Genomic DNA, 7,969 nt, shown 5'->3' on the forward strand with positions numbered 1-7,969 from the left:
GCATCCCGTGTCCTTCACCGATCAGCTGAAACAGCTGGTGGAGCTACATAGGGTGGCCGAACTAGCCATGAAGGATTTGATAATCCGGCTATGGCCAGCCGAAGCTATGCCCGACAGCTACTTCAGACTCGTGAGGCGGATGGTGGACGCATGTCCTCGGCTGGATATCGTCAAGCGATCGTCCTGTATTGAGGGTGCTCGTATGGCTTTCGCCCGTTGCAAGATGTGGTGGGTGAAGATGAATGTCGTCGATCTGGCCCGAGGGCCACCAGAGGGCAAGGAGCACCGCACACCCGAGCACTATTTCGCGGATGTCCTAGAGGGGTCTCGCATTGTAGCAGCGCAGTGTGGGCAGGACATTATTTTCGAATGAATACATTCGTGTTGTCTTTGCCTTGTATGATGAAACAAAGTCAGTTCGTAATATAATTTTTGTTATGTTTTAATTTTTTCCTCCTATGCGGCCGTGTTGTATGGAATCTGAGGGTTGGCCAGTCGTCGGCTTCTGCCCCCACGTGGGTAGTACTGGGGTGTTCGGAATGGAATCGAAACAATCTTGATCCAATTGTATGGTCCTTGAAGGATTTGTTTAGCGCAACGAACTAGGCAATCAGACAATGCGGCTTAAACGCCCTCACTTAGCCATAGGAGTTTTACAATAATACATAGGCGCAGCCCCTAGTTTTCCAACGAGAGTGCTATGAGCGTCTGATCGGGAAGTACCGATCCTTCGCATAATGCGGAAAAAAATTCCAACCTCTCGAACAGCTGACCGGCTCTCGCTGTATCATGACAGTCAGTTTTCGGCTTTCTCTACTGAGGTGCTCCTTTGGATAAACCAGGGCACAATCACAGCAGTTCTCCCTTTACTACCTTAGCCGATATAGCGGAACGTAAGGTAGCAGGCACAGGAGCCGGGCAACCCAACTATTGACCAAAGACATGATTCGGAGCCAATGCATATAATGCTAAATTCGGGGTGTCGAACTGAAAAGTGTTCGAACTTTTATCGCCATGTTGTGGGGTACTATAAAGCCCTTGGCAAATATGAAACGTACCAAAGCGTACGGGTGCTAAAAGATAAATTATTAAAGGAAAACCGAAAGAAAGCAGAGGTGATATCCACGAGTTGTTTCCATTATAATTGGGTTAATGCGTCTAAGCATATTAATACAAATAGTGCGATAAGCAGCTGACTATTTAACATGCCATGACCAGAGGCGAGTTGCGTGTGGGTCCTGAAAATAGGTAGAGTGACCTCTAGAACTTCCCCTATACGGTTGTGCTTCTTGCCATTCTGGTGTTTTTATCCTTTTACAAGACTGGTAATTAGGCCGTCCAAGAAGGCCTATGTAAAAGAAACCTGAAAAAGGAAAAAGGAAATAGTAAAAGTATTTGTGTGTCCGGGATCGGTCAAGCCGAACTGTGGATCATAAGATTTCTGTGCCTCCGTCGATGCCCATGGAATTTTGAGTGCGTAATTATGTACGCGTCGTACGAATGCCACTGCCTGATCAGGGCTGGGACGGAGGCCAAATTGCTAGTCGAGCTCTTGATGAGCCGCGCTGTCCTGGTGCAGCGTAGTCCGAACCCTCTTTATGATGTCCCGGGGCTCGGCAGCCGGATTACGGGTCTGCTTGAAAAGGCCGCTCTGGACTTCTGCTGCTAGGGCGGCGGTGTGCTCCTCTGTTTGGAGGGAGCGTTCCGTGTTTCCGTTCACCGTTATAATGCCGCGTGGACCGGGCATCTTGAGCTTAATATAAGCATAGTGCGGCACCACATTGAACCGAGTGAATGCCGTTCGTCCGAGCAGTGCGTGATAACCACTGCGGAATGGGACGATGTCGAAGATTAACTCCTCGCTTTGGAAGTTGTCGGGGGATCCAAAGACAACCTCTAGTGTGATTGAGCTCGTACAGCGGGCCTCTACACCTGTTATGACTCCTTTGAAGGTAGTCTTCGTTGGCTTGATCCTTGACAGATTAATGCCCATTTTGCGCACTATGTCTTGATAGAGCAGATCGAGGCTACTACCACCGTCCATGAGGACTCTCGTAAGGTGGAATCCATCAATGGTTGGGTCCAGGACCAGTGCGGCTGATCTGCCATGTCGGATACTGGTCGGATGATCCTGATGATCGAAAGTGATCGGGCATGATGACCATGGATTAAATCTGGGGGCGACTGGCTCTATCGCATAGATGTCCCTTAGTGCGCGTTTGTGCTCCCTTTTGGGGATGTGTGTAAAATATATCATGTTTACTATTTTCACTTGAGGGGGAAACTTCTTTTGCTCCCCTGTGTTCGATTGCCGGGGCTCCTCGTCGTCGTCCTCGCTTTGTGAGCCCTTTTCCCCGTTCTCGGCGTTTAATTTGCCGGCCTGTTAAAAAACCCAACAGTCTCTGTTGGTATGATTGGCTGGTTTTTCTGGGGTGCCATGTATCTGGCACGGGCGATCGAGTATGCGGTCCAGACTGGATGGTCCCTGATTGTTCCTCTTGTATGGTTTCTTCCGCTGGTTGGACTTGGAGCCACTGAATCTGGCGCTGACTGTAGTGTCGTCGGTATTATCGCCATTGCTTTGGCGTTTGTGTCTGTTACGTCGGAGCTTGCCGTTGTTGTTCTTAGCGTCGGAGGGGCCTCCCTCGCTGGCTGTGTTTTTGTGCGAGCCAACCAACTATCCTCGCCCGCGCAAAAGTGGGTCATAAGTGCCGTGAGGGCTGCCATAGATTTTGGCTTTTCTTGGACGAGGTGGCGGGAGAGCCATTCGTCGTGGATGCTATGTTTAAAGGCCGCTAAGGCTTCGGCATCCGGACAATCGACGATGTGGTTCTTTTTAGTTAGGAACCTAGTCCGGAACTTCCTGGCTGACTCCCCGGGCTGTTAAACTATGTGACTTAAGTCGTCGCCGTCTGGCGACCGCACATATGTACCTTGGAAGTTGTCGAGGAAAGCCTCTTCCAGGTCCTCCCAGCCGCCAATGGAATTTTCAGGCAGACTGTTTAGCCAGTGCCGAGCTGGCCCTTTGAGTTTTAGTGGGAGGTATTTGATGGCGTGAAGATCATCCCCGCGGGCCATGTGGATATGGAGAATAAAATCCTCTATCCATACCGCGGGATCGGTTGTTCCATCATAGGATTCGATGTTTACGGGTTTGAACCCTTCTGGGAATTCATGATCCATTACTTCATCAGTGAAGCAAAGAGGGTGTGCGGCGCCTCTATATCGGGCCGCATCGTGACGTAGCTCTGATGGAGTCCGTCTGCGGCATTTGGCTCGGGCGTGAATAGGGTTTGTCACGCCCAAATAGATAGCTGTCCCCGCACCTTAAGTCACGTCGTCGCGATCCGTAGATCGATCTTGTGTGTTCCGCTCTACTGTCCAGTTCTTGGCGAAGGTCATATGTATGGCCCTGAGCTGACTTATCCCTGCCTTTACGATGGAGTGGGACAGTCTGGTTTTTGGCTCGGGTTGCAGTTTTATCCCGACCGCGCAGTGGCCGATCAGCCGCGTTGCGTGATGCTGGTGCGGGATCTGGCGCCTCATCATCGAACTGAGGTAGTAATCTGCGCTTCGGGTAGCTTTTGGCTGGGCGTTTAAGGCCGTATTCTTCGGCTGTCAGGACATCGGTCCATCTGTTATTGAGCAGGTTTTGATCTGCTTGAAGTTGTTGCTGCTGCTTTTTCAGGCTCCTTGCAGTGGCTATTAGCTGAAGCTTAAAGCGCTCCTGCTCAAGGGGCTCCTCAGGCAAGATGAAGTCTTCGTTGTCGAGGCTCACCTCCTCCTCGGAGGGCGGACGGTAACTACCGTCCTCCGAGTCTTCTTCTATGGCCTGTTTGTCAGGGCTGGCATGCCCTGATTCCCGATTGTCTTGTTCGGCTGTTTGATCATTGGGTTCTTCTGTGTCTTCGGCACCATCCGGAGTGTTGTCGTCTCCTGTGCCGGTGTTGCTATCCCTGCTGCGGCGGGATTTAGAGCGGTGCCGCTGACGCCGGCGCTTTGGCTGTGTTTTAGGAGGGTCCTCCTTTGCTGGGTTTTCCTTGTCATCGCCGCTATTTTTTTCGGCGTATCTACCATGTAGACATCGTATGAGGAAGTGGTCGTCCATCGTCTAGCGAACGGCGGGTTTTGGGCCTCCTCATCTCCGGCATCGCCGTCCATACCGTCGATGTCTTCGGAGTCATAGTCAAGCTCGTCGGTTAAGTCTTCGACAATGGCTATGAAGTGGATGGTGGGTGGGGAGTGAAATTCTCCTTCATCATCAGCCTCCAGTTCGAACCGAACATACTTCGGCTGCGAGTCCCCCGCCAAGGAAAAGTTTCTTAACAAATTTAGCACATCGCCCAAGGGCGAATGCTGGAAGATGTCTGCGGCACTAAACTCGAAGATCAATAAGCGATCCAGCTCGGCGTCCGCGGATGCACATGGCTCGGAATTTATGACCAGAGACGAGTCCGGACTTCTGGTGACAAAGGCGCCGTGTGACTTTAGGCCTGTGTTTGGCTCCAACGCCGTGGAATCTGCGGCCTCCGCGGTGGGGTTGAGGCTCCCATCTTCAGACGGCGCAATATGCTCCGGATCTATGGCCGGAGCAGTTACAGGAGCAATCTCCTGGATGCGGCTCGATGACAGATTTAGGTCATGTTCATCGAGGTGACTAGGAGCGGTTGCCGCGGTCTCGAATCCGGTGAAGATCAAATCTCCACGGATGTCCGCGACATAATTCAAGCTCCCGAATCTGACCAGATGGCCAGGGGCGTAGCTGTCGATCTGCTCCAGGCGGCCAAGCGAGTTGGCCTGCAGTACGAAGCCGCCGAACATGAAGATCTGTCCGGGGAGGAAGGTTTCCCCTTGGACAGCATCGTTGTTGACGATTGAAGAGGCCATCAAACCTTTTGAGGACGGCACAGTGGAACTCTCAATGAAAGCACCAATGTCGGTGTCAAAACTGGCAGATCTCGGGTAGGGGGCCCCGAACTGTGCATCTAAGGTCGATGGTAACAGGAGACAGGGGACATGATGTTTACCTAGGTTCGGGCCCTCTCTATGGAGGTAATACCCTACTTCATGCTTGATTGATCTTGATGAATATGAGTATTACAAGAGTTGATCTACCACGAGATCGTGAGGGCTAAACCCTAGAAGTCTAGCCCGTATGACTATGGTAATGAGTATCCTCCCTTTCCAGACTAAGTCCTCGGGTTTATATAGACACCAGGGAGATCTAGGGTTACACAAGGTCGGTTACAACGGAAAAGAATCTACATATTTGGTCGCCAAGCTTGCCTTCCACGCCAAGGAGAGTCCAATTCGGACACGGATGCAGTCTTCGGTCTTCGTATCTTTATAGCCCATCAGTCCGGCCCATGGCTAACAGATCGGAGGCCCGAGGACCCCTTAGTCCAGGACTCCCTCATCGAGCTCTATCTGTTGGTATCATTTTTACTAGACGGTCCCATTGTGAAAGTGACCTTTATGCGCTTGCCCTTATCCTACCCCCTCCGAGATTGAAGCGTTCTAGGGAATCATTCCGCGACTTCATCGCACTTCTTCCCGGAGTATTCTTCATCCTCAGGAAAGCCACAACAGCCACTTGCATGATAGCCATGCAGTAGGAATGGTTTTCAACTTGAATCTTTAACTTGTTTGTGAATTCTGTGAATGATTCATTCATGCTCGTGTTTGCATGCTTATGCTTGTGCTATGATCATGTGCATCTAGTTAAGTAGATGTTTACTTACTTATGCTCTTGTTATACTTCAGTCAAATATTTATTTTGATGTTAGTGATCATGCTTTGCTCTTATGTGATCGTCTTATACTATTTGGTTCATGTTCATCGTCATGTCATGCTCATCGGTATTAATGCTTCACTACTGTTGATATGTTGAATGATTATGCTTTCCCATCCATGTTCATGTTGTTATCATGGTCAGTTTATCACGTTATATTGTATGACTCAGCATCATTTACATTCAAGTCTGACCGTACTTTAATCGAGCTTGAACACCTATTGGCTGAGTCATAGTGCCACCAAGACGAGCTGACTAGTGCAGCCACATTTGCCTTTTATGGGGAGGCCCTAATGCGGTCTATCGTTATGACTCTCGCTGGTGCCTCCAACTAGGGAAGGTTGTGGATGCGCGCTGCCCTGATCAGCTAGGCGGACATAAGCCTTTTGTGCCCGTGGTTGGTATTGAGATCTCATGTCACTACGGGAAACAAGAGATTTACCGTCAGTACTTTCTTTGCCGTCAGCATTTTGTCGGGGCATAATGCAAAGAAAGGGCTTGCCGTCATCAGCAGACGGCAAAGAACAGATGAAGGCAAATCCATACTTTGCCGTCTGCAACAAAAACCACACACGACAAAGAGTCTTTGCCGTCTGCAATTTTTTTTACAGATGGCAAAGAGTTCACTTTGCCGTCTGTAACAAAACACACAGACGGCAAAGTCTTTGCTGTCTGTGTATTTTGTTACAGACGGCAAAGTGAGCTCTTGGCCATCTATAGAGAAAACCGCAGACGGCAAAGAGAAAACACAGCACGCGGATCCATCACGCGGATCAATGACGTGGCAGCAATTCACCACCGCGCGCTGCTCCGGTGCATGATCCAACTCCACCTCCACCTCTTATCCTCTTCTCTCTCTCTCTCTCCCTTATCCTCTTCTCTCTCTCCCGTCCCCCACGCCTCTCCTTGTTCCTAGCCTCTTCTCTCTCTCTCTCCCTTATCCTCTTCTCTCTCTCCCATCCCCCACGCCTCTCCTTGTTCCCAGCCAAGATCCACCTCCACCTACCGCCGTTCCCCAAGCCGCTGACGAGCACCAGGTCAAGCTCCGCCGCCCCTACCTCCTTCTCCTTCCTCCTTCCTGTCTTCCTCGTTCTCTATCTCTCCCCCATACCTCACCCCTTGCCCTCTCCCTCTGAGGCAGCCAACGCCATGGACGGCTGCGGAGCTTCGCGCCACCCGACATCAACCGCATCGCCGCCCCAAGGGATCTGTGCGCGTGGCCGCGTTGAGCCGCACATGCGCTAGATCCATCCGCCGGTGTGTGCCACCGTAGCAACAGGTTCGGCAATGACTCTCGGCCCTGCCGCTTCATTGCTCCTTCCCAAGCCGGCCTCCACTTTCTGACCCCGCCACCGGCGAGCTGTCATGCCCGCCCTCGTCGCACTGGTGCTGTCCTCCAGTATGCTTGCTGGCTGCGACCAGAGCCCTGTATATATTTGGTTCGGTTGCAGTGCTGCTACTTCCCGGTGGATCTAGGCTGCCCAGGCTAGCAACGTGTGTGTTGCTTTCTTGATGGGTTTTAAGTGGATCTTAATTTGATGTATCCTGGCACTTGTCCGTGTGTAAATCTGATGTGTAGAACACTTAGAAGTTGCTACTCGTAGGATATTCTTGCTCGTATGTGTACACATGAAGAATGGCTAGCTTGTAGATCCGTTTTATTTTTGTTAAAGAAATATACATTCATTTTTATTGGATCTGTATTGCAAATCTCTGTAGTGACGCCATCGTCCTCTTTTGCTCTAACCACGTTGTACACACGACGCCGATGCGACCACTGAAGCAGCAGCTGCCCTCCTCTCTGCTTCCCTTCTTCCCGAGCTCACCGAAGCAGCAGTGCCCGCCCTACGAAAGCTCGGAATGACGTTATTTTCAAAAAAAAACTTTAAAATAATCTTTGCTGTCTTTAGTTTAGTCTGGATGACGGCAAAGAAAATGTTTTGACTAACGGCAAAGACCGCATTCTTTGCCGTCTGTTATTTATAAGGCTGACGGCGAAGTAGATTTGGCTGATGGCAAAGTCTTTGCCGTCTTCCCGATAAAAAGCTGACAGCAAAGTATTCTTTGCCGACTTATCTTTGCCGTCTGAGTTTGCCGTCTGCTTCCTGACGGCAAAATCTTTGCCGTCTGGATTTCGGTCTTTGCCGTCTGTAATCCACAGACGGCAAATTACCTGTT

General features: G+C 50.6%; 2 long non-coding RNA genes across 2 annotated transcripts; one reads left to right on the top strand and one right to left on the bottom strand.

Moving 5' to 3' along the window:
* Nucleotides 1–6,712: 6,712 nt before the first annotated feature.
* On the top strand, nt 6,713–7,501 carry LOC109754546 (uncharacterized). The gene is made up of 2 exons (XR_012204873.1): nt 6,713–6,828; nt 6,933–7,501. It is a non-coding gene; the product is annotated as an uncharacterized lncRNA (long non-coding RNA).
* Nucleotides 6,713–7,685, bottom strand: LOC141042368 (uncharacterized). Its single transcript, XR_012204877.1, has 2 exons — nt 7,618–7,685; nt 6,713–7,568 (listed from the first exon to the last, which is right to left on the bottom strand). It is a non-coding gene; the product is annotated as an uncharacterized lncRNA (long non-coding RNA).
* Nucleotides 7,686–7,969: the final 284 nt, after the last annotated feature.

The sequence above is a fragment of the Aegilops tauschii genome, chromosome 1 (genome assembly GCF_002575655.3).
Source record: "Aegilops tauschii subsp. strangulata cultivar AL8/78 chromosome 1, Aet v6.0, whole genome shotgun sequence".
NCBI lineage: Eukaryota > Viridiplantae > Streptophyta > Magnoliopsida > Poales > Poaceae > Aegilops > Aegilops tauschii.